The sequence below is a fragment of the Tursiops truncatus genome, chromosome 6 (genome assembly GCF_011762595.2).
Source record: "Tursiops truncatus isolate mTurTru1 chromosome 6, mTurTru1.mat.Y, whole genome shotgun sequence".
NCBI lineage: Eukaryota > Metazoa > Chordata > Mammalia > Artiodactyla > Delphinidae > Tursiops > Tursiops truncatus.
Window position 1 is genome coordinate 102267877 of NC_047039.1, and position 26118 is coordinate 102293994.

At 43.6% G+C, this 26118-nt stretch overlaps 1 protein-coding gene across 1 annotated transcript in view; it reads left to right on the forward strand.

Moving 5' to 3' along the window:
* LOC117312808 (uncharacterized) overlaps positions 1-26118 on the forward strand; it is a 54351-nt gene that overhangs the window by 27348 nt on the left and 885 nt on the right. Inside the window, exon 4 of the mRNA XM_033859331.2 lies at positions 23257-23341. The gene's annotated coding sequence lies outside the window, so the exon portion shown is untranslated. The remainder of the gene's footprint in view (positions 1-23256; positions 23342-26118) is intronic.

A 26118-nucleotide genomic window follows, 5' to 3' on the forward strand; every position in this document is an offset into this window, starting at 1 on the left:
TTTGTTTCATCACTGGCTACAAGTTCACTCATAGGCAAAAAAGGGGAGAGGGGTTTTGGTGAACATCTAGCAATCTCTTCCATACATCATTCCAACGGCCCACATTTCCTTGAGGGTCTGTATTAGGTTCCTAGGGCTGCCATAACAAAGTACCACACACTGCGTGGCTTAACACAGCAGAAATTTATTGTCTCACATTCTGGCAGCAAGAACTGAAATTAAGGTGTCATCAGGGCCATGGTCTCTCTGAACTCTCTAGGGAATGAACTGTTCTCCATGTTTCTTTTCTAGCTTTTGGTTGTTCCAGACATGTCTTGCATTCCAGGTTTGTAGATGTGTGATTCCAATTCTCCATCTTAATATGGCCTTCTCCCTGTGTGTCTCCACATTGTCCTCCCTTTGTATATATCTGTCTCTGTGTCCAAATTTCTTCTTTTTAAGGACACTAATCATATTGGATTAGGGTTCACCCTAATGACCTCCTTTTAACTTGATTATCTTTGTGAAGATCCTATTTACAAATAAGGTCACATTCAGAAGTATTAGGGGTTAGGACTTCAACATCTCTTTTTTGGGGGGAGACACAATGCAATCCATAACAAGATGTATTGTCTGCAATCAACTCTTGGGCACTGATATCTGTATCATTTGCAACAAAAACAAACCTAAACAAAGAGAATGTATTGGAAGGATATTGGGTAGCTCCTGGCATCAAAGGAGCACTTAACCAGGCTTTGGTGGAGAAAGTCTGGGCAGAATCAGAAATCAGGGCATCCCTAGGCAAAAACTCATGGACATCTCCTTAGGGTCTGCCTTCTGCAGGACTCAGCTGCAACATCCTTCTGGCTAAGTGTTTCTTCTCTCAAGACACAAATTCTTGGAAGAGTCAGTTGGGTCAGCCTGACTGACTGGAACCAAGGCCTCTTCAGGGGTTTGTGAATGGAACATATTGTCTTGCTGGGACCTCATGGGAGTGGGGAAGGGGCAGCTCCTCAAAAGAAACAGGGGCTTGCTACCAAAAGATGGGGGAGGAATGTGTTTTGCAGGCAAAACCACAGCTGTTTGCTACCCATTGTAATTCATTTGAGAAAGATTTTCAGCTCAGGCAGTTATATTTCTAAATATTTTGGCACTTAAAGGAGCCATTTAGTCATCTGGAAAATGCAGAGTTGTGGAAAAATGGCGTGTCATGTGGTAAAAGGAGCACTCATGGTGGAATCAGGAGAGCAGGTTTTATTTTTTTTAAATATTTGCAGATGGTATAATTTTATCCTGGAAACTGAAGAGCTCTTGGAAAAAACAGGAATGTTCAACCAAGTATCAAGTTACTAACTGGAAATAAAAATAATGCATTATAAAGCAATTATTAGAAAAGCATAACAGAACCAAAGATGTTATTCAAATTAGCTATCAAGGCAATTTGTAAAGGAATAAACTCAGCAAAAACTGCAAAGCACCTTTATTAAGAAAAAACATCAGATTCGCCTTGGAGGCAAAAAAGATGAAGGACGGGCAGACTTGAGATTAAAAATATGTCACCTCTCACTAAATTGATTCATTCAGTGAAAAAATTCTCAGCCAAAAAAAAAAAAGAAAACACCTCAGCCAATCAAAATCTTAAGTTGTTTAAACTTGAAAATATGAGTCTAAAATTCAAGAGAAAAGTCCCCGTCCTTAGACATCAGGCCCTCATAGCCAGCAAGTTTCCTTGCAAGGGACGGGGTCCAGGTTTTTTTCTTTTTTTGGCTGCATTGGGTCTTCGTTGCTGCACGCAGGCTTTCTCTAGTTGCAGTGAGCAGGGGCTACTGTTCATTGCGGTGCGTGGGCTTCTCATTGCGGTGGCTTCTCTTGTTGAGGAGCGCGGGCTCTAGGCCCGCGCTCTAGAGGGCAGGCTCAGTAGTTGTAGCGCACGGGCTTAGCTGCTCCACGGCATGTGGGATCTTCCCGGACCAGTGCTCGAACCCATGTCTCCTGCATTAGCAAGTGGATTCTTAACCACTGTGCCACCAGGGAAGCCCCTAGGGTCCAGGTTTTGATTCTGGCTCTGCCAATTACTGATCTATGAGACCTTGGGCAAGTAATGTACCCTTTTGGGACCTTACTTTCTCCATCTGTGAAGTGGGATAATCATATCTTCCTGCTTCAAGAGCTGTTGCAAGGATCATGTAAGAGAAAGTATTTGAAAATGTTTTATAAACTGTATGGCACTCTTCATGCTGTAACTGCGATTTTTTTAAGCCCCCAATGATGCCAGACAAATGTGACAAATCACAATGAGAAAAGTCTCCATTTTGCTCTCATTTTGCAAAAAGACAAACACTTTTTCTTATTAAACTCAAGTTACAAGATGATTATCAATATTTGATTCCTGTGGAAGACAGAGAAAAGCTCTGTGAGCTGTTTGCTGCACTAGAGGGGTAGTCATTCACTTGACTGCTCACTGGTCACGTGACCTGAACAGGATGCTTGTACCTCCCAGTGCTCTCTCTACTCTACCCTGACCCTGCCCTGCCCAAGCTATCATTTCCCATCTGGAGAATGGAAGGTTTTGGACTTCATGGGGTTTGAGAGCAAAAACTCTGGAGTCTTCACAGATCTCAGTTTGAATCCTGTTGCCAACACTTACCTTGGCTAATTCTTTCTTTTTCCTTCATTTCAAAATCTATTAGATGGGGATGATAATAATAGCTACCTTATCAGGAAGACTTTAGGATTAAATGTGATAATAAATACAAAGTGCTTAGAGGATAATAAATGCTCAATAAATGGTAGCTGTTATAATTACCATAATAATAATAAACACTATTATTATCATATGCTAGTATTATTATTATCACCTCTAAGGGCCTTTGCAGCTCTGACATTCTAGGATAGTATATCATAGAAAAGCTAAAACAGAGAGAAAATGGAAAAAGTTCCCTTAATAGGACTTGAGTCAGTATTGCAAGTGGGACATTTTTCTGGAAGGCAGGCCCATGTGTTCACAGGGCCTTATTTAACCCTGGTGACTCACAAATAGAGCTCAGCTAGGCCCTACCTCCTGTGGAAAAAGGGAGAGAGAAGAGGGCAAAGCCAGATGGATATGGGAAAGCCCTGGCCTGGGAAGCTGCAACTGATGGCCCCTTAGAGAGTTTAGTCCAAGGGTTTTTAACTTGTATAAAATATATTTTGATCTGAGGGTTTTTCATTTTCTGTAAATAATTTTTGAGGTAGGCACCATTGGTATGCCCTTCTCCTTCCTTGAGGGCAGAACCCTGATGTGGTCAGGATCAGGCAGCTGTGTGGGTCATTAGAGAATGAAGCAGCCTTAGGGCAAGCGGTAGGAGGAAACCTGATTATTCTTGCCAGTGATTGGCTTAGGAAAGGCCATGTGACATAATTCTGGCCAATGAGATATGAAAAGATGTCTGCTCAGGGGCTTCTGGGAAAATTTTCCTCTTCCTTAAAAAAGGACAGGATAGTTTTGATGGGACGGCAAAAACAGTACAGCTCCTATGGCGGGCACATTAGTTTCCAATTGCTTCTTTAACAAATTACCACCAACTTGGTGACTTAACATATCACAAATTATTCTCTTAAAGTTCTGGAGGTCAGAAGTCTTACAGGGCTGTAACCAAGGTGGTTGGCAGGGCTGTGCTTCCTCCGGAGTCTCCAGGGGAGACCTATTTCCTTGCCTTTTCTGTGTTCTAGAGCTTCATTCTTTCTGTTCCTTGGCACATAGCTCCTTTCTCCGTCTTCAAGGCCAGCAATGCAGTGTCTTCAAAACTCTCTCTGCTCAGTTTTCACATGGCCTTCTCTTCCATAGTAAAATCTCCTTCTGCCTCTCTTTTATAAGGACACTTATGATTGTATTAGGTTTTACCTGGATAATCTAGGATACTCTGCCTATCTCAAGATTCCTAATTTAATCTCATCTGCAAAATCCCTTTTGCCATAAAAGGTAATATCCACAGGTTCCAGGAATTGGGACCTGGATATCTGTGGGCGCCATTAATCATCCTACCACAGAGGGGATTTGATACTAATTAGCAAAATTACCGGTGCATTTATCTTTTTTTTTTTTGGTCAGGTTTATTGAGGTGTAACTTACATATAGCAAAATTCACTCTTTTTAGTGTACAGTTCTATGAGTTTCAACAAGCACGTACAGTTGCATAATTACCACAATTCCATCACCCCCCCCCAAATTCCAACATGCAGCCCCTTAGGCATCAAACTACCCCTCACCTCAGCCCTTGGCAACCACTGATGTGTTCTCTGTCCCTACGGTATTGCCTTTTGGACAATGTCATATAAATGGAATCATGGAGTACATAGCATTTTAAATCTGACTTCTTTTTCTTAGAAGAATGTATTTGAAATACATCTATGTTGTAATGCACCAGTAGCTTGTTCCTTTTTATTGCTGGGTAGCATTTGATTTTAGAAATGTGTCACAATTTATCCATCAGTTGTAGGACACTTGAGCTGTTTCCAATATTTGGCAATTATGAATGCAGCCTCCTTAAATGTTCAGGTACACACAATTCTTATGTGAATATAAGTTTTCATTTCTCTTGAGTAAATATAGGAAAGGGATTGCTAGGTCATATTGTAAATGTGTGTTAAACCTTATAAGGGACTGCCAAACGGTTTTCCAAAGTGCTGTACCATTTTGTTTTCTCACTAGTAATGAATGAGAATTCCAGTTGCTCTACATCCTCACCACCATTTGGTATTATTTTTTTCCTCTCTTAATTTTAGCCATTTGGATAGGTGTGTGGTGATGCAGCAATCCTACTTCTAGAGATCTATCACAGGGGTGCAGTGGCAAAAAGGTGAAAAGATGCACGTACAAGGCTATCCAATATAGCTTTGTAATCACAAGAGACTGGAAACAACCCAAATCCCCATCAATAGAAAACTAATTGAATAGACTATGGTACATCCCCCAAATGGAGTATAGCAAGGAATAAGAAAATTCTTTATTACTATGGTATGATCTCCAGGATACATTTTTAAAGTAAAAAAATAAATGTAAGAGAAAAGTGTGTAGAGTGTGCAATCATTTATCTACATATAAAAGAAGCTATAAAAATTTAATAAATATTACTATAGCAGAGGGAGGGACTAGAGAGGAAAGGAATAGGGTAGAATCTACAATCTATATTAAAAAAATATAATGTGTTTTGTAGATTTAACTTTGGAGCCAGCTAAGTATTTTATATAATTGCCAAAAAATTTTATATAATTACCAAAAAAAAAAAAAAAAACTAGAAAGCAATCCTTAGAAATAGAAAGTAAAATAAAATACAAATGTTCCTAACTGTGGATTCAGTGGATGACATAACCATACAGAGAAGGCTTTGAGTGACTTTAAGTCATCATCATTTGACTCTATATCCCTAGAGCGATATATCCAAAGACAAAAGAACTGTGTATTATGGGATAAAAATATATAACGATGTTGGTGCCCTTAAGACCTGAGATATTTGGCATAGAGGTACAGATTAGGATTGATGAGGTTAACTGAAAACTGTAATTCTCCATTTCAGTTGGAATTATTCATGTGAACATGTTATACCTTTTATCTTTAGAAAATAATATATATTTCCTAGCTATGACCACTAAAAAGAATTCAAATTCAAGTAAACACTAAAAAGCAAAACACATTTTTAAGACAAGTAGGGAAAAGTGAATCATTTTGCAGATTTGATGACACTAGGAAATGGTTGGCAATATTTTAGCTGTGATCATGATATTGTGGAGTTTTTTTAAAAAAAGAATTTGTATCTTTTATAGATATATTATGAAAGATTTACAAAAGAAATAAGTGTTTAAGATTTGCCTCAAAATAATCTGACAGGAGGGGAAAGATGTGTGAAAGTGTAGATGATACAGAATGATTGTGTAGTGATAGTTGTGAAAGCTGGGTGATGAGTATATAGGGACCATTATCCTATTCTATTTTTAAAAGATTTAAAAATCCTTCAAAAGAAAAACCAGTGTTTTTCTGAAAAAAAAATTTATTTGAAAAACTTTGTAGCTATTGTGTGAGGATGTGATGCTTGGAGCTGCTGCAGCCACCTTGTGACCATGAGCATGCAAGCCTGAAGTCAAAAGCATCCAAATTCATAGCTATTTAATTTGTATAAATTCAAGTTTATTAAACTGACTAATTATGAAACTACTTAATGAGAAAATGAGACAATTTCAGTGGATAAAAATATTGAAACTGGAGATTCTCAATGTACATTCATGAAAATTCTTTGATTGTAATTAATAGAAATCTTAGCTTAGGCAAAATTTGGAGATGTATTATGGGCCTTCAGGGCAATCTCATGGAATTCTAGCACAGAAATGCCCCTGAGACTCATGAAGAACATAGCTCAAGATGTAAAGTCTGTCATTATTCTTTCTTCAATTCTCATCTCCACTGCTCAGCTTAATTATGACTATCACTGCTCTATCTTTTTTTTTTTTTTGCGGTACGCAGGCCTCTCACTGTTGTGGCCTCTCCTGTTGAGGAGCACAGGCTCCGGACACGCAGGCTCAGCGGCCATGGCTCACGGGCCCAGCCGCTCCGCGACATGTGGGATCTTCCTGGACCAGGGCACGAACCCGTGTCCCCCACATCGGCAGGCGGTCTCTCAACCACTGCGCCACCAGGGAAGCCCACTGCTCCATCTTTTGTAGACCAACTTTCTTCATTTTCCAGTCCACATCACGGAAAACATGCACATCCATAGTCTCTGGTTTTATACGCTCAAGTTCGGTCATTCAGATAGTGACTGATTTTTTCCCCCCTAGACCCAGTTCCAAAAATTCTGGAAGAATGGATTGATTGGTCCAGGAACTGGCATTGTCCTATCCAAAGGGAAGGGCTCACTTAGGTCAGTCATGGCCAGGGTTCAAGGCATGTGCAAAATGGCTGATCCTGTGGTTCCGGTGGTGTTCATGTGAATGGAGGGGGTGACAAGAACAACTCCCAGAGATGGTGGGGGGGAAGTAGCTGGGCAGACAGACAATAGGGGTCTAGTTGGGTCAGGCCAGATCACGATGTTTAGACTGGGTACAAAGACTGGTGAGAATGATGACTTGGATGAGTTTTACTTTGCTTGACTCAAGAAAGCAAGCAAGCAGCGCATAATATATGCATGGGACAAGGATACAAGTGAGGAGGCTCGGCTCCCAGCTGCTCCTGGGTCCTCACCCAAGAAAGTTCAGTGGGTTGTGCAGCAATGTAGGGGTCAGAAACTAACCAGGCCAGAAGTGCTCAGGCCATGGCACTGAGGGAAGCTTGTGCCAGTGATCAAGGGTCCATTTACTCCCATATAAAGGATCCCTTGCCACACTGCTGTCCCACGTTAGTCCCATGTTGTTCTCTTTCTTACCATGCCATCAGATCTAAACAGGGCCCACCTGGTCCACCAGACAAGTGTAACCTTCCATCTGTGCAGCTTCTAATTTCCTTCTGCCTTCTATTTTGGTTACACAGTATTGAGAAAATCCTGATTCACACGGATAAGGAGTTGCAAACTGAAGCAGTTTTTCATCCTCTCCCATTTCAATGTCAGGCCTGAGCTACTGTCCAATTAAACTGATCCAGAGCGAAGCGTGTAAAAAATGTTCAGTCTGAGTTTAAATCATTAGTAATAGCCAATTGTTGTGGGTATTCCTTACCATTCATTTAACAGAGGAGAAAAAGAGCACCCAGGATTTAAAGTAAGTACAAAAAGTATCCAAAATAGAACAAAGTCAGGGACTTCCCTGGTGGTCCACCCGTTAAGACTGCTCTCCCAATGCAGGGAGGGAGCCTGGGTTCGATCCCTGGTCAGGGAACTAGATCCCGCATGCCTCAACTAAAGACCTGGTGCAGCCAAATAAATAAATAAATATTTTAAAAACAAACAAACAAAAACACCCAAAATAGAACAACGTCATCAAATTTACACACTTGTTACACTGTGATCCCAGTGGTCCCCAATGTCCAACCCACCTGGCTCACAAGGTTCTGGTAATGAGTCACTGATAAGACATAGCTAATGTTACCTCACCCACCTTGACTCCGACCCCCTGCAAGGGAGTCCTGCCCAACAACGGGTGGTCCACTAAGACTGCAGTCTTCAGTTAATTAAGGGAATAAATGCTACACAACAGCTAATTAATAATAACTAGTGTTTTCATGGAAATGAATAAAGTGCTTCCATATTCCTTTCTTTATTTGATCTCCAATAAGCCTGTGAGTTAATTGGACAGGTTATTTTATAAAGGAGGAGACTGAGTCTCAGAGGAGTACCATAACCTTCCAAGTTAGTGACAAATAGAGAAAACAAGTGTGGAACTTCAAGCCCTTGGTTTTTCCTTTTTCCTTCCTCTCTTCCTTCCTTCCTCCCTTCCCTTCCTTTCCTTCTCTTCCCTTCTCCTTCATTCCTTCTTTGCTTTTCTCTCCCTCCCTGCTTTTCACTCTCCTTCCCTTCTTACATCCTTCCATAAGCATTTGTTGATTCCTACTGTGGGTCAGGCCCTAGGCTTGAACTGGGGATTTAAAGGTAAATGAGACATGGTTACTGCTCTGGAAAAACACGGCAGGAGAGACAGATGTAACCAGAGCTAAAAATGAACGCAATGTGGAAGCACCGCAGAGGGAGGGAGGACATTTAGCTAGACCTTGAAGGGTAAGTAGCATCCCCAGAGAGAGATCATGGAAACGGGAATGTGACATTTACTCTCTAAATACTTCCCTTTTAGAGTAAATACTTCCCTTTCCCTTCCCTTATTATTCTTGTTCAGTTTTTGGAGTAAACTTTTTAATTGAAGTGTAACATACACACAGCTGATGTTCATTTTTAAAAGACCCGCCCCCAATAAAATAAAAGACTCATTCGCAATTATTTAAAAATCATTATTCAAAATTAAACATAAGGCAAATTAATCAATTCTCCCCCAAACATTTAACAGAATATATTTTCAGTGCTCGTGGGTACTGGGGAAATCCAGAGTTCATAGCCTATTGGCGGTGGGTGGATGGGTGTGGGAAAGACATACAAACAAAGTATTATTTGAAAAATTCTAAAGTAGAAGCATTTACTTGACAAATATTTATCTAGTGCCCACTATGTGCCAGGCACTGTGAAAGATGCCAGGAAGTCAGTCCCATGGACTCTAAGTGCTAAAGGAAGTATATAAGAAGAGATGTGGCAGAACTGAAAAGGGTCAATTAGTTTTACCCCAAGGGCTCAGGAGCGGAGAAGGTGGTATTTGAGTTGGGCTTAAAAAAGTAGAATTGGCAGATGGTGAAGGTAGACAAAGGGCATTTTATTGTTCAAGAGCCAGCATGAGCAAAGGTCTGGGGGAATGATGGTTCAAGGACATGTCTGGGGAGCTGGGAGAAATGCCTGTGACCAGAGGTGGATTATGAGTTGGGAAGGGGGCCAGTGGCAGGAAATGAAGCTGGAGGGAATCCTGGGGGGAGATCACAAAGGGTCTCGAATGCTATGTATGAAGAGATATTTACTGCTTCCCAAATATCCTTCTCCTCCCCACATTTCCCTGTCTCCTCGCCGTTAAAGAGAACCACCTGCCTAGTTTCACCAACGGCTGTCAGTGGAAGTTACGCGTGTCAGTTCTGGACTGGAGTATTAAAAAGCAAGTTCTTGGGCTCCCCTGGGGGCGCAGTGGTTGAGAGTCTGCCTGCCAGTGCAGGGGACACGGGTTCGAGCCCTGGTCTGGGAAGATCCCACATGCCGCAGAGCAACTAGGCCCGTGAGCCACAACTACTGAGCCTGCGCGTCTGGAGCCTGTGCTCCGCAACAAGAGAGGCCGCGACAGTGAGAGAGCCCCGCGCACCGCGATGAAGAGTGGCCCCCGCTCGCCACAACTAGAGAAAGCCCTTGCACATTAACAAAGACCCAACACAGCCAAAAATAGATAAATAAACAAATGTGGGGTTTAAAAAAAAGAAAAAAGAATATTATTAAAATACAAAAAAAAAGCAAGCAAGTTCTTCCTTAGCTTTCCTGCCTTGCCAAGTAGCCAAGGAGCCCTCATGTTCCGAGTGATACAGCTCCACCATGGCCGCCCCCCAATCCGTCTGGGTCCGTGACTGATTATAAGTGGAGTGCATGCATGCAGTGTGTACCGTGAATAAGAAATAAATTTTTGTTGTGTTAAGCCATTAGGATTTGGGGATTAATTCATTACTGCAACAAAATTTAGGCTACTCTGACTGATACACCAGGCTAAGAAATTTGGAATTTGCCCTAGAGGTGGAGTATAGCCATTGAAAGTGCGTAACGTTGTCAGATTTGCCAGACACTGCTCTCCAGATTATCCCTGTTCATGTGTAACAGTGGTGTCATTAAGCACTGTCCCATCTCAGGAGGATTTGAGCTTGTTCCGTTCAAATCCCACTTTTCTCATTCCCCTTCCCGCACTGAGTACAGATGCCCAGAGCTTTCTTGTCACCATTCCACTGGGTCCAGGTGCCCATTCCCTTGCTTTGGGCTCATGGGTTTTGTCCTGGGGCATGATGTCACCTGGAGGAATGGGGCAGGTTCATGTTGAAGTTGTGTGGCATGGCTGGGCAGGCATCCAGTGAGTTAGAGATGCTAATGCATCTAACAGCTCCAATGCTGTTAGAGGGACCTGTTCACCAGCTGCCCACAGAGGAGCAACGTGTGGGGATGAGTTTGGGGCAGGCAGCAGGAGGTTCTCTGGTCATGGCTGAGTGACCTGTGACAATGACTCAGCTCTTGCCTTGCTCCTTGTTGCTCAAACAATGTCCCTTGAAGCCTTGTTTGCTAATTCAATTCACCTGGCTCAACTGTGCTTTGGGTCGTGTTCCTTTTTGATAAACTGCCCCAGATCAGCTCCCAGGCCAGGAGTGTCCTTGTGTCAACCCCTGCCTGTCACTTTCCTCTCCTCCTCACATCCTCTGACCTCCTTCTACTTTAGAGAAAATCTTTCTTTCCCCTTTTGGTCACCTCCAAAGGGTCACGCCCCTTTCTCTCTTCTAGTTCCTCTGCTCTTCTCCAGTTCGTTAACGGAGGACTTGATGATCTATTAAATCGAGGGTCTGGATCATCAGCAATTAATACAAACAAACCAAAAAAGAGAAAGAAAAAGAGTTCCCTTTTTTTAAGGGTAGGGACAACTCACCTTTCAAACTGCACAATAAATAAGGGAGAATAATTGTGGTAAGTAGGTGAAAAAAGGGAGGCAACTGCAACTGTTTTGGTATTGAAACGGTTTGAGCCCTCACATCCTGCCACGTTCATAATGGCAAGATCTGGCTCCCCCTAAAACAATAGTCACTTGTTCTAAAGGCCTCCAGCCTTACACCATTATGGAGAGCCATCTCAGCCCTGGAGGTCTGTTCCTATTTCTTATTCTTATTTAGTTCCTTCTCTTTATTCTTTTCTTTCCCCAGGTCTCAGTGCCCCAAACTCCTGGCTCTTGGGTCCACCTCAGAGGAGATAAAGAATTACTTAAAATCAGAACTGCCTCTCACCCAGAGAGGTCACCCGTTACTTTCTGATGGGCTTTGGCTTTTCACACCCAAAAGACCCTTAGAAGGTTTTCTCCCCAACAGGAGAGCAATTTTCTCCAGAATATGAATTCTTCTGCCATCTCTTTAGCAACAAGCACATACTGCAGTATTTTTGTGTCTCTGCAACATGTGTTTTCTGTCTATTATTGTTATTATTTTGAATAGAGGATACATTCAGATGATTTAAAATTCAAAGGCAACAAAGGGTATACACAGAAAAATCCCCTTTCTGCCCGTGTCTAGCTACCCCAAGATTCTCTCCAGAGATGAACAATGTTACTAGTTTCTTATGTATCCTTCCAAAGTACTTTATACAAGTACAAACCCATGTATCTATTCTTTCTCTCTCTCTCTCTCTTTTTTTTCAGTCTTCTCACATATGCTGGCATTGCATACATGCTGCTTTGCACCTTGCTTTTTTCACTGACAAATATGCATATAGCTTGGGAATGCCCCCATTTTACTACACAGAGCGTCACCAATCTATGGTATTCTAGTGTATGCACGTTACATGACTTATTTAAATCATCCCCTATTGATGGACATTTAAGTGATTTCCAGTTTTTTGCTACTATAAGCATTGCTGCCCTAATCACCTTGTAGATGTGCCCTTTTGCACATTTTTGAGTACGTCTGTAGAAAAGAATTCCTGGAGGTGGAATTCTTGGATCAAATGATAAGTATTCCAATTGCCCATCTTTGGGCTTTTACCAATTTACATTCTCACCAACCATTAAGAGATTCTGTTTTCCCACAGAGTGCTTTACATGTATTTCTAGAAAAATCCTTCTGGGGCCATGTGGAAATCGGACTGGAAGGAGAAGACCTAACAGTACCCATGAGAGAGATGGTGTGTTCTAGGTAAAGTGGGGCAGGGAAGATTTGCTCTTTGGAGGTCAGAGAAGGCTTTCTGAAAATAGGCTCTTGAAGAATCAGGTGCTTGCCAGGCAGAGAAAAAGCCTGTGTGGCCATGCTGGCTCTTCCTGGTAGTTTAATCTGAAGAGATAATTTTGGGGAGATAAAAACATTGTATGCCTGAGGATGTACCTTGCAGAATCACCTATAAGAATAAGGAATAAGAAATCATTTGGTAAGGGTTAAATGATGATACATGAACGTTATAGAAAAGCAAAGTATAATAATAATAGCAATAGTAAGAGCAGCTTTTTTTAATATTTGCTAAGAAATTTATTATTTTCTGATATAAAGCTTAGCAATTAAATGATAAAATTGTATCTGAAAAATATACACATGCATATAAGCTTTAAGTTTAAGACCATATCTTGGTAAAACTAGCATAAAATATGAAAATAAGACAAAGAAAAAGAGAATTATCTTGGGCTAGGCAATTCAAGATATTTGATTTTGCATTAATAGCAGCTATTGTTTATGAAGGGCTACTCTGTGTCGGGCACTGGATTACATATTACACATGCATTTCTTAAAACCCATCGAATCTTTATTCCATCTCTCTGCATAAGGCACAACTCTTTCCAATTTAACAGGTAAGAAAACCGAGGATCAAAGATGACGCGTAACTTGCCAAAGGTAACATAACAAGGAAGTGGCAAAACCAGGATTCCACAAAGTTGTGTGACCACAAAGCCTGCCCTCTCACCCACTAGAATAGCCTCCACCCTGTTAGCTTGCTCAACTCTCCAGAGCTCTGGTGAAGGTGTCAGCGGAGATGAAGCGATTACAGGTATAAAGAATATATTGCAGGGCTTCCCTGGTGGTGCAGTGGTTGGGGGTCCGCCTGCCGGTGCAGGGGACGCGGGTTCGTGCCCCGGTCCGGGAAGATCCCGCATGCCGCGGAGCGGCTATGCCCGTGAGCCGTGGCCGCTGGGCCTGCGCGTCCAGAGCCTGTGCTCCGCAGTGGGAGAGGCCACAGCGGTGAAAGGCCCGTGTACTGCAAAAAATAAATAAATAAATAAAATAATAACATAGCGAGGGGAAAAAAAGCTATGTGCATAATTGTTTAAATGAGAAGATCACAACTATGTAAAAATAGAAATACCTGTGGGTTTGCTGATTACCCATCCAGAATAGTCTAGGGCAGTCCTGGGTTTAAGTTCCTGATTGTTGGCAGTCCTGTATCGGGTGCTATGCTCTGACTTTAGGAAAGTTGGGGAAAGTTGGCTATTGTAGTTAAAACTAAAGACTATATTGAAGACATTTAAGTATTTTTGATACCACTGAGCATTTAAATATGTAAGTATTATGGAACAAACAGAGCTCCTAAAACCTTTGTAATTTCCTAAGTGGTAAGGCTGCCAGGAGCATCTTTTGTACTGATGTTTGGTTTACTGATCCTGGTTCCTGACACAGAGCTCCTAAATCCCTTGGAATGTCCTGGGTGATAGGAATGTCTGTTGTTCTAATGAGGAGAATTTTGGTGGGTAGGAATGACTATTATTCTAATGAGGAGACTCTTGGTGAGCTGGTGGATGGCTTCAGCATGGGGGTTGGTCATCAGAAAAAACTAAGCTGTGGTTAGAAGTCCGGAAATTTCAGCCCCACTTCTTCCATCCTCTGAGAAGGGGAGAAGAGCTGGAGATTGAGTTAATACTTGATCATGTCTATACGATGAAGCCTCCATAAAAATTCCTGAACTATGGGGTTCAGAGAACTTCCAGGTTGCTGAACACATACAGCTGCTGGGAGAGTTGTGACTCCAGAGAGGGCATGGAGCCCAGCTCAACACCTTTCCTCCACATCTTGCCCTGTGTATTTCTTCCATCTGGCTGTTCCTGACTTGTATCCCTTATTGTAAACTGGTCACCTAGTAAGTAAATTGTCTTCCTGAGTTCTGTGAGCCATTCTAGCAAATTACCAAACCTGAGGAGAGGGTCATGAGAACCCCTGACTTATAGCAGGTTGGTCAGAGGTACTGGAGGCTTGGGCTTGCCTTTGTCCTCTGAAGTGGAGGTGGAGGACATTCTTGTGGGACTGAGCCCTTAACCTGTGGGATCTGATGCTAACTCCAAGTAGATAATGTCAGAATTGAATTGGATTGTAGGACACCCAGCTGGTGTCACAGAATTGGTCAGTGTGGGGAAAACACCTACACATTTGGTGCCAAAGTGAAGTTCTGCGTGATTGTAGAGAACAGTAGTTTCCCCTTTACACACACACACACACACACACACACACACACACATTTCAGGGTTGTTACAGTGACTCAAACTTCTTTAAAATATGAAACTTGGAAAGGGGTGATATTTGATACAAACCTAGAAGGTTAAGGAAGCAGACGTTTTGAGAGGGTATCTTAGCCTTACTAATTAATGTAAATTGATAGCAATGTCTTGCCTATTCATTACTCCAGTCATTGGATTTCTGTGGTGACTGTTTTTTAAAGGTTAGACTTGACCAACTCCATTATAATTTTTTTTCCAGTGGTACAAGCAGACAGAATCAAGAGAGGAGGCTTATGTTTATTTCAAATAGTGAAAGTAACAGCTATCAATAGGTTGTATCAGAAAGGTTATTGGAATTCCTTTATTTGATCGTTTGTTCATCCTGTCTTCATGTTAGTTCTGCTCTTCATTCATTAAAAAAAAATTTTTTTTAATTTATTTTCGGCTGTGCCATGTGGCATGCGGGATCTTAGTTCCCCAACCAGGGATCGAACCTGGAACTCGTGCCCCCTGTGGTGGAAGCGTAGAGTCTTAAACACTGGACCGCCAGAGAAGTCCCTATTCATTTAATTCATTCATTCATTTATTCATTCCACATTTACTAGTCTCCCATTATATGCCAAGTTCTGTGCTGGGCACTGGGAGCATAATAGTGAATGAGACTTTGTCCCTGCCCATGAGGGGTTCACTGGTAGAGCTAGAAACATAAACAGATGATTATTAACACAGTGTGATCAGTGCCATTTCAATTCAATTTAATAAGTGTATTCTGAGGGTCTGCTCTGTCCAGGATGCTGTGCCGGCCACTTTCATAGGTGGTAGAGGATGAGATATCTGACCTTGTCCTTAGGGAGCTCATAGTCTAGCGAGGGAAACAGTATACAGACCAGTAACTGAATCATTACAAATGACCATCATTTGTAAGGGAATTAAGCAGGGTTCTGGGATGAAGAATAACAGGACAGGGGAACCTATTTTGGCAGAATGGTCCAGGAAGTGCTATGACAGAGGCATCGCAGGGGACCATTGGAGCACCGAGGGGCAGCTGGTATGACATACCATGTAGGAGTCAGAGAAGGCTTTGCTAAGGAGATTCCCCCCAAAGCTAAATCTGAAAAGGTAGGAAAGATTTAAACAGGAGGAAAATGTCAAGATGGGCAATCCGAAGAGAGAGAGAACTGGGGTACAAAGCTCTGGAGGTGTTGAGGTGACAGAAAGCAGGATCTGCCGGAAGATCAGCAGGTGATTCAGTGGCAGAGGGGTACAGGGTTCAGGCAGGAGGGGACGAGATGGAGTTGCAAAGATAAAGCAAGGCCAGGTCATGTGTGGCCACTGATACCAGGCTATACAAGCTTGGAATTGTCTGGATGGTGATAAAATGTAGAGCTTGCCAACCCATGGCCCTCAGCACCTAAGGTTCGCACAGCTTTCCATGGGTCCCCTAAAACCAGACTGTACTGATTGCATTTTATGCCATGATTAAGTTGTATACTTTAAAAGAGTGTGACAGGTTGCCCTCTGAAGATTTATATGTTTTTCTTTTTCATCTCTAGGGAAAGATGAGCTTAAAGATCCTCTTTGGGTAATTCACCTTTAACTGCTTAAAGGTTTCTCCCTCATCCCTGAAGGGGGACATGTAGGGCACCTGGAAAAAAAAAAAAAAAAAAAAAAAAAAACCGGGGGAGGTCTGGAGTCCCAAAGGGCAGAAATGCACACAAATTTTGATTTGGACCTTTCGGATATACGGGTATGGTATGAGCTGTAATATCAATCGGGTTCTTAGGGTTTATCGTATGAGCCCACCACATATTCACAGTAGGTATATATGTTGATACACGAACATATTTTACATCAGCCACTATAATTATCGCTATTCCCACAGGGGTAAAAGTGTTTAGCTGACTGGCAACACTCCACGGAGGTAATATTAAATGGTCCCTGGCCGTGATGTTTCATCTTCCTTTTCACGGTCGGTGGACTAACAGGCATTGTCCTGTTAGCTAATTCATCATTAGGTATTGTCCTTCACGATACCTACTATGTAGTCACACACTTTCACTATGTGCTCTCAATTGGAGCTGTCTTCACTATCGTAGGAGGATTTGTGCACTGATTCCCACTCTTCTCAGGATATACACTCAACTCAACATGAGCAAAAGTTCACTTTGTAATCATATTTGTGGGTGTCAACGTGACCTTCTTCCCACAGCATGTTTTAGGCTTATCTGGCATGCCTCGACGATACTCCACTACCCGGATGCCTATACAACATGAAACACTAGCTCATCAACAGGCTCATTCATCTCGTTAACAGCAGTCATGCTGATAATCTTCATTATCTGAGGAGCAGTTGCATCCAAACGAGAAGTACTAACAGGGGAACTCACTACTACAAATTTAGAGTGATTAAATGGATGTCCTCCACCATACCACACATTAGAAGAGCCAATCCACGTCAATCTAAAGTAGTCAAGAAAGGAAGGGGTCGAACCCTTTTTTATCAGTTTCAGGCCAACACCATAGCCGCTATGTCTTTCTCCATGAATGAGATATTAGTAAAATTTTTTTTTTTTCCACTTTAAATTTTTTATTTTTTTTTTTTTTTTTTTTTTTTTCTTTTTTTTTTTTTGCGGTACGCGGGTCTCTCACTGCTGTGGCCTCTCCCGCTGTGGAGCACAGGCTCCGGACGCGCAGGCTCAGCGGCCACGGCTCACGGACCCAGCCGCTCCGCGGCATGTGGGATCCTCCCGGACTGGGGCACGAACCCGTGTCTCCTGCATCGGCAGGCAGACTCTCAACCACAGCGCCACCAGGGAAGCCCCAGATATTAGTAAAATTTTATATAACTTTGTTGAAGTTAAGTCACAGGTGGAAATCTTGTATATCTCTATGGCATATCCCTTCCAACTAGGTTTTCAAGATGCAACATCGCCCATCATAGAAGAGCTACTACACTTTCACGACCACACACTAATAATTGTTTTCTTTTTTTTTTTTTTTTTTGCGGTACTTGGGTCTCTCACTGCCGTGGCCTCTCCCGTTGCGGAGCACAGGCTCCGGACGCGCAGGCTCAGCGGCCGTGGCTCACGGGCCCAGCCGCTCCGCAGCATGTGGGATCTTCCCGGACCGGAGCACGAACCCGCGTCCCCTGCATTGGCAGGCGGACTCTCAACCACTGCGCCACCAGGGAAGCCCTAATAATTGTTTTCTTAATTAGCTCCCTGGTTCTTTATATTATTTCACTAATAATAACTAAGCTAACACATACTAGCACTATAGATGCACAGGAAGTAGGAACTATCTGGACTATCTTGCCGGCCATTATCTTGATCTTAATCGCCCTGCCGGCACTACAAAGCCTTTACATAATAGACGAAATTAACAATCCATCTGTTACTGTAAAAACTATAGGTCACCAATGATACTGAAGCTATGAATATACTGACTACGAAGACCTAAATTTTGATTCCTATATAATCCCAACATCAGACCTAAAACCAGGAGAACTACGACTGCTAGAAGTAGATAACTGAGTAGTTTTGCCTATAGAGATAACAATCTGAATACTACTCTCCTCCAAAGACGTATGGCACTCATGAGCCGTACCTTCCTTAGGTCTAAAAACAGATGTAATCCAGGGGCGCCTAAACCGAACAACCCTAATGTCAGCATGACCAGGCTTATATTACGGACAGTGTTCAGAGATCTGTGGGTCAAACCATACCTTCATGCCAATTGTCTTTGAGTTAGTGCCTCTAAAATACTTTGAAAAATGATCCGCATCTATGCTATAAGCTCATTAAGAAGCTAGGTTAGCGTTAACCTTTTAAGTTAAAGACTGAGAGCTAAGATTCTCCTTAATGACATACCACAACTAGATATATCAATGTGATTTATTACCATTTCATCTATATTTCTAACACTATTTATTATATTTCAACTAAAAATCTCAAAACTTATCTACTACCCCAACCCAAAGTCAACACTCACTAAAGTGCAAAAACAACCTACCCCTTGAGAGACAGTATGAACGAGAATTTATTTGCCCCTTTCGTGACCCCAACAATAATAAGCCTCCCCATAGTCATTCTAATTATTATATTCCCAAGTATTTTATTTCCAACATCAAAACAACTAATGAACAATCGCATAATTTCCCTTCAACAATGGCTAATCCAACTCACATCAAAACAAATAATAAGGGCTTCCCTGGTGGCGCAGTGGTTAAGAATCCGCCTGCCAATGCAGGGGACACAGGTTCAAGCCCTGGTCCAGGAAGATCCCACATGCCTCGGAGCAACTAAGTTCGTGCGCCACAACTACTGAGACTGCGCTCTAGAGCCCGCGAGCCACAACTACTGAGCCCGCATGCCACAACTACTAAAGCCCGCATGCCTAGAGCCTGTGCTCTGCACGCAACAAGAGAAGCCACTGCCATAAGAAGCCCGTGCAACGCAACGAGGAGTAGCCCCCGCTCACCGCAACTAGAGAAAGCCCCGCGCGCAGCAACGAAGACCCAATGCAGCCAAAATAAATAAATAAATAAATAATAATAAACATCCATAATCATAAAGGACAGACCTGATCACTGATACTAATGTCACTTATCCTATTTATTGGGTCAACCAACCTTCTCGGACTACTGCCCCGCCCATTTACACCCACCACGCAGCTCTCAATGAATGTGGGGGTAGCCATCCCACTATGAGCCGGTGCCGTGGTTCTAGGTCTCCGCAACAAAACAAAAGCATCACTTCCTACCACAAGGCATGCCCACCCCCCTCAACCCCATGCTAGTAGTTATCGAAACTATCAGCCTATTCATCCAACCAGTAGCACTAGCTGTGCGACTAACGGCCAATATTATAGCAGGTCATTTATTAATACATCTAATCGGAGAAACAACCTTAGCGCTAATAAGTATCAGCACGTTCACTGCTCTCACTACATTCATTCTTCTCACCCTACTCGCTGTCCTCGAATTCACTGTTGCTATAATTCAAGCCTATGTATCTACCCTCTTGGTAAGCTTATATCTGCACAACAACACATAGTGACCCACCAAATCCACACGTACCACAAAACATAGTAAACCCTAGTCCTTGGCCCCTTACGGGAGCCCTTTCAGCCCTTCTCATAACATCAGGCCTAATCATATGATTTCACTTCAACTCAATAATTCTACTAATACTAGGCCTACTAACTAATACTCTAACAATATATCAGTGATGACGAGATGTTATTCGAGAAAGCACTTTCCAAGGCCACCACACACCAACTGTCCAAAAGGGATCTCAGTACGGAATAATCTTTTTTTTTGTTTTTTTTTTTTGCGGTACGTGGGCCTCTCACTGTTGTGGCCTCTCCCGTCGCGGAGCACAGGCTCCGGATGCACAGGCTCAGCGGCCATGGCTCACGGGCCCAGCCGCTCCGCGGCATGTGGGATCTTCCCGGACCGGGGCACGAACCCGTGTCCCCTGCATCGGCAGGCGGACTCTCAACCACTGCGCCACCAGGGAAGCCCCGGAACAATCTTATTTATCGTCTTAGAAGTCCTCTTTTTTTACCAGCTTCTTTTGAGCCTTCTATCACTCAAGCCTCACCCCTACACCTGAATTAGGCAGGTGCTGGCCACCAACAGGCGTTCACCCTCGAAACCCCTTAGAGGTACTGCTTCTCAACACTTCTGTGCTATTGGCCTCTGGCATGCCCATTCCTTGGGCCCATCACAGCATTATGGAAGGAAATCGCAAACACATACTTCAACCCATTTTTATTACAATTACTCTTGGTATCTATTTTACAATCCTACAAGCATCAGAGTATTACGGTCTCAGATGGGGTCTACAGATCGACTTTCTTCATAGCCACAGGATTCCACGGACTACATGCAATTATTGTCTACCTTCCTTGTTGTTTGTTTCCTGCGCCAATTAAAATTCCACTTCACATCCAACCACCACTTCGGCTTTGAAGCTGCTGCTTGATACTGACCTTTTGTAGATGTTGTATGACTGTTCCTTTACATATCTATCCATTGATGAGGCTCACAGTTCTTTTAGTATTAATTAGTGCAACTGACTTCCAATCAGTTAGTTTCGGTACACTCCGAAAAAGAATAATAAACTTAATACTGACCCTATTAACAAATACAACACTGGCCTCATTACTTGTGCTCATCGCCTTCTGACTCCCTCAACTAAACACTTATGCAGAAAAAACAAGCCCTTAGGAACGTGGATCTGACCCTATAGGATCCGCCCGTTTACGTTTTTCCATAAAATTTTTCCTAGTAGCAATCACGTTCCTCCTTTTCAACCTGGAAATTGCTCTCCTACTGCCCCTCCCCTGAGCAACCCAAACAAACAACCTAAAAACAATACTCACCATGGCTCTACTTTTGATCTCAGTATTGGCAATTAGCCTGGCCTATGAGTGAACTCAAAAGGGACTGGAGTGAGCTGAATATGGTATTTAGTTTAAAACAAAACAAGTGATTTCGACTCATTAGATTATGATTAGGCTCATCATTACCAAGTGTCTTTAGTACATATAAATATTATCATAGCTTTCACTATATCCCTCATAGGGTTACTAATATATCGATCCCGCCTAATATTCTCACTACTGGAAGGCTGGGACCTTGGAGAATGGCTGGGTGAGAAACTGAGCATGGGGTCTAGGCTAAGCAGTATGGGAGCTGGCCAGCTCCTGGAGACCCCTGGCACCTGCTCAGGGACCTGGATCTGCAGGGTCCCCTGTCTGAGGTCAGGGTCGGTACAGCACCACTGTGTGCCAGGGAGAAAGCAAAACTCCAGATTCCCTGCTTGGTGTGGACATGGGCAGACCCTCTCCCTGCTGGGGCTGCTTCAGCCTCGGAGTTTCTTGTTGAAACCTAAAAACAGGTTTCTCAAGTTGGTGATTTCGATTTGAGAAGAAAAAAACTGAAGTGATTGCATTTGCCCTGTGAGTTTCTGAAGACAATCTTACAAATCACAGCTGATTTGTCACAGAAGACAACCTAGGGTGACTTGACCTGAAGTCTAACATTTTGAAGGACAGTTTACTAGATCTTAAGAGACAGAGGCCCTCTGGCTCTCCTTGGGGCCAGTGCAGCAGAAGCAGGGGCTGGAAAAGCTCCTGGGTTTATGAGCCACGTATAACCTTTCTCAGAGGCGGTTACTTCTATTGTCCCAATTTGCCGATGAGACAACGGAGGTTCAGAGGAGTGAGTGACTTGCCCAGGACCATCCTGCAAGAAAGAGGCAGGGCAGGGAGTGAACGCGGGTGTTCTCATTCCCCGGGCAAGGCTATTTGGACTCCAGCAAAGCACTGCTACTGCTGAAACAGCAGTGAGAAAGGAGAAAGCGGAGAAGGAGGAAGAGGGAAAAAAGAAAGAGGGAAGCACAAAAGAATAGGGGGAAGGGAAAGGAGGAGGAGAAAGTGGAGGAGCAGGAAAGCAGAGGAACGAGATCAACCCAATCAGCTGTTATGGACGAATTTTTGTTTGTTTTTTCCGTTCCTCAAATCCCAAAGAAGGTAATGCATTGCTGGTCTGATTGTGTTTCTACCACAACTTGCAGCCCAAGATGCAGCACAACCTCTGAAAAGCCCATTGTTCCTCGGAGCGATAACTATAACTCTCTGGAAATGGTGCGGCCCAGTGCACACAGCTCTGCCTGCCCCCACCCCACTGGTGACCTGCTGGGGCAGCTGAATGCCTTCTGGTCCGCTGAGCCCAGAAGAGTGGGGCTGGGCTTTCAGAAACAGCTGCGCTGATTCATCTAGAACAAAAGCCAGCTCTTCCTGCTAAATCCTTGGCAGGCAAGGGTTGCGAGGCCAGCAGGCCCCTGTGCCCCTCCGCAGAAACTTCTTCTTGATCCGGCTACAACAGCGTGGGTCTGCTGCATGAGAGCCAGCTTCCCGCTGCCCCGTCCCTTCAGCCTGGCCTGCTCTTAGCCCCTCCTGGGGGACAGTGGCTTTGGAGTGAAATCCGGCTTCTCGTCCCAGTCCTGCCATTTCCCAGCTGTGCAATGTAAACGAGGGACTTCACTTCTCTGAGCCTCAGTTTCTCCATCTGTGATCTGGGAGGGAGAGTAGTTTCGATCTGAGGAACTGCTGTCAGATTTGAAGGACATAATGCCCGGAGCAGGCACCTATGACTAATTGTCCTCTTGCTGTCTTGTCATCTTGCTGTCTGGCCTCATCTTTCATAACTCAGTCTGGTACCTTGCATTCCAGACACGATGGCACAAGCTCACCCTTCTTCAACTCCTCCGTGTCTTTACCTGTAGGCTTCCCGTAAATGATACCAGCTTCTGTTTACAGAGGCCCTGCTATGCCCCAGGCCTTGCAGCAAGCAGTTGACATAGATAATTTCACTTCATTTTCCCACAACTTTTTGAGGTGGACACAGATATCAGATGAAGAAACTGAAGCACAGAGAGGCATCCTCCAGGGCCCAGCTCGTCTCCTTCTTTGCAGTCTTCTTGGAGTCTGCTCCCCAGCTTCTCCTCCCGTCCCCACGCTGAGCTTCCTCTTTCTTAGTTCCTATAACACCCTATTGTAACTGTCTTGTTTCCTTAGCCACAGACCCTGCAAAGATTGAGTCTATGACCGATTCACTTCTATGCCCTTCACACCAGGCACAGGGCTTGTACTCAGAAAAGCGGTAAGTAAATAATAACTAAGGGAAAAACAAAAAACATGAACTTCCTATGCGGATACAGAATAAAAGGATACCAAAATAGCACTGCGTCCAAGGTTTTTGGGTGTGTGTGTGTTTAAGGGGTTTTATGAATTACTTTTTATTTGTAAAGCACAGCAGTGTACAACCTTTCTTAAAACAGGCTTACATTTCTTAAACAACTCCAGATACTTTCCACATAAAGAAATACTGAGTTTTCATAAAACATTATATGAAATGTACAGGGAAGGGCCCAACTTCAGGCCCTAACATTGTCAAGATGAAGAGAAATAATTCCTGATCGTGAACAGAAGGTATGGAAAAGCCTTTATCTTCCCCTTGACTTTCACTTTGACTGTAGAAAGAGCCTGGACTTTGGAGACAGACCTGGGTTCAAATCCCAGGCTACCACTCACCCAGCTGTGACACCTTAATCAGGTTACTTACCTTTTCTGAGACTGTTTATTTATTTGTGAAATTGAAGATTATACCTAACTTGGAGGTAGTTGTAAGACTTAACTGCAATAATAAAGTGGCCAATAAGCATCCCCAAAGTGGTAGCTATGATTACAATTTTAGCTTTTATTATTTAAAGTACCACTGTCCTAGGGCCAGCTCTGTGTAGCTGTGGACAGCAGTGACAGGCATGGCAGAAGGAAGAAGGGTGTCTGGGCGCTTCTACAATTTCCTTGAAAATCTAACCTGGGAGGCTGGACGGAGGGGAAATCAGCACCAGGACGCTCTCCAAAGCTCAGGCCGCTCAGCATTTTATTGGCATGTGTGGGGCACAATTATAGGATCAGGCCTTCTAGGGATTCAAACGATGTGGAAATATAGAAACTATGCGTTAGGACTGAGCTGACAGTGATTGTATGGTACATGCTTCTAAGTTCTCATTAAAATAGTGTGACACACACGTTCCTGCCCAGGGCGTTCCGAAGACGCTAGGATTGGCGGCTCTTGAAATTCAAAGCGCAGCCCTCTCCTGCGTCCTTCTGAGGCATCCCAACTCACTCTGTCCGGCCAAACTTATCTCTTGTTTCCCTCACTTACTGATCGATTAATTCAGTAAAAATTTGCTAAGCACTGGCTCTGTGCCAGGCACTATTTGACACTGGGGATATATTGGAAAACCAAGCAAACACACTTCCTCCTTCTACTGCGTACCCAGTCAAACAGGCGATCTCAATGCAGAGACCTGAATGGGGGAAACCCACCTCCACTCCGGCTCGAGTCAGTTGGATAAAGGGTAGGCATCTGCCTAAGTTAGCATGTGGACCACAGACAACGAGTCCAGCTCACTGCTGGTAAAAGGCATTTTGTGGAAAGCAGAGATGCTTTTCTCATGTGAGCCAGAGCAATGAAGCAGATGGGCAGAGATGAACGATGGAGTGAGAGTACTTCCTGGGTTTCCTTAGTACTCAGGCCCTGCTTCTAGTCTGACTCTGAGGCCCAGCTGCATCCCTGCCCTAGGGCTCCTTGAGATAATTCCAAGGTCTCTCCTGAGAGCACTTCTTCAATTACTCCTTTGCATAACATCTCCACTTGGGCTCTGCTTCTATAAGGCATTCACTGCTCAGAAGACACCTGTCCTTATAACTTATTTTTCTGAAGCTAGCTCCAGGAGAGGTCTGCGTCCAAAAGAGGCCACAGATCCAGAAGTCTTCCCTGGTCAGCCCAGCCTTTTCCTCCCTGCGTTTCTTCACACCCATCTAGTCATTTAATGAGAGTCTCATTGGCTTTCTCTGTGGAAGACAGCTGCCTCACAATGGTGGCACTGGCCTTCAGAGATGACCAGTCCTCACATGCCCAGCTAATCAATCACCACTGTTATGTCCCAAATTCTAGTTCCAAACTCTGATAGTGCAGTTTGGTTGTGGTGTCCACTCCAGATGGTGTCAACTGTGTTTGTGGTGGGGTGAGAGTTATAGTACCAACTTGGGTACCAAGTGAGGGCCACCACTGTGGATGGGGAAAGGCAGTCTCAGAAGAGGGAGCGGGTACCCCCAAATTGTCTACTGCATGGCCTGGGTGTGGCCTTTGTTTCCCCCATTCTCACTCCTGGGAAAGAGGTGGTCTTCTGGCAAAAGACGTCAAAGTTCTTCCATGAGAGGAGGTCCATATCAGCAAGAACAAGAAGACATTCACTCTGAAGGGGAGCTACAGGGCAAACAGTCCTTACTGATCCCTAGGCCAATGGGGAGAGGAGTACAAAAAGGAGTCTAGAAAGAAATGAGAATAAGACACCAAGGCAGAGGAGACCTCTGTGTATCCACGCAAGGCTGACTTGACCCTGACTGAAGGGTCAGGCCGAGATATATCCTGATTAGCTGTGAGACACACATTGTCCTGTTGACATATGTAGAGCAGAGCGCTAGGAATTTGCTTGGCCCTCCGATGTCTTATTGGATGTCACTCTTGTTGTCATAATCATTTTTTAAAATTATTTCTCGTGACAGTCTAGACTGATGGGCTTCTCCAGGACCAAATGGAGCTGTCAGAGTGTTCTGTGGGCAAGCCTCTCTGCTCTCTTGGCCTCAGTTTCCCCATTTCTAAAATGAGGGGTTGGATTAGATGTTCTCCAATGTTTCCTCCATGCCAATATCATATCCTCCAGTTATCTGAAGACACAGATTCAGAGGTTTCCCTCTCTTTGCCTGAGAGAAGTTGCTGGGGTTGGAAATGATAAGTTAGATAATTCGAGGTCATGTGTATACCAGGGACTGTAATCAAAGAGCCTAGAACCAAATAGTCTGTGTTTA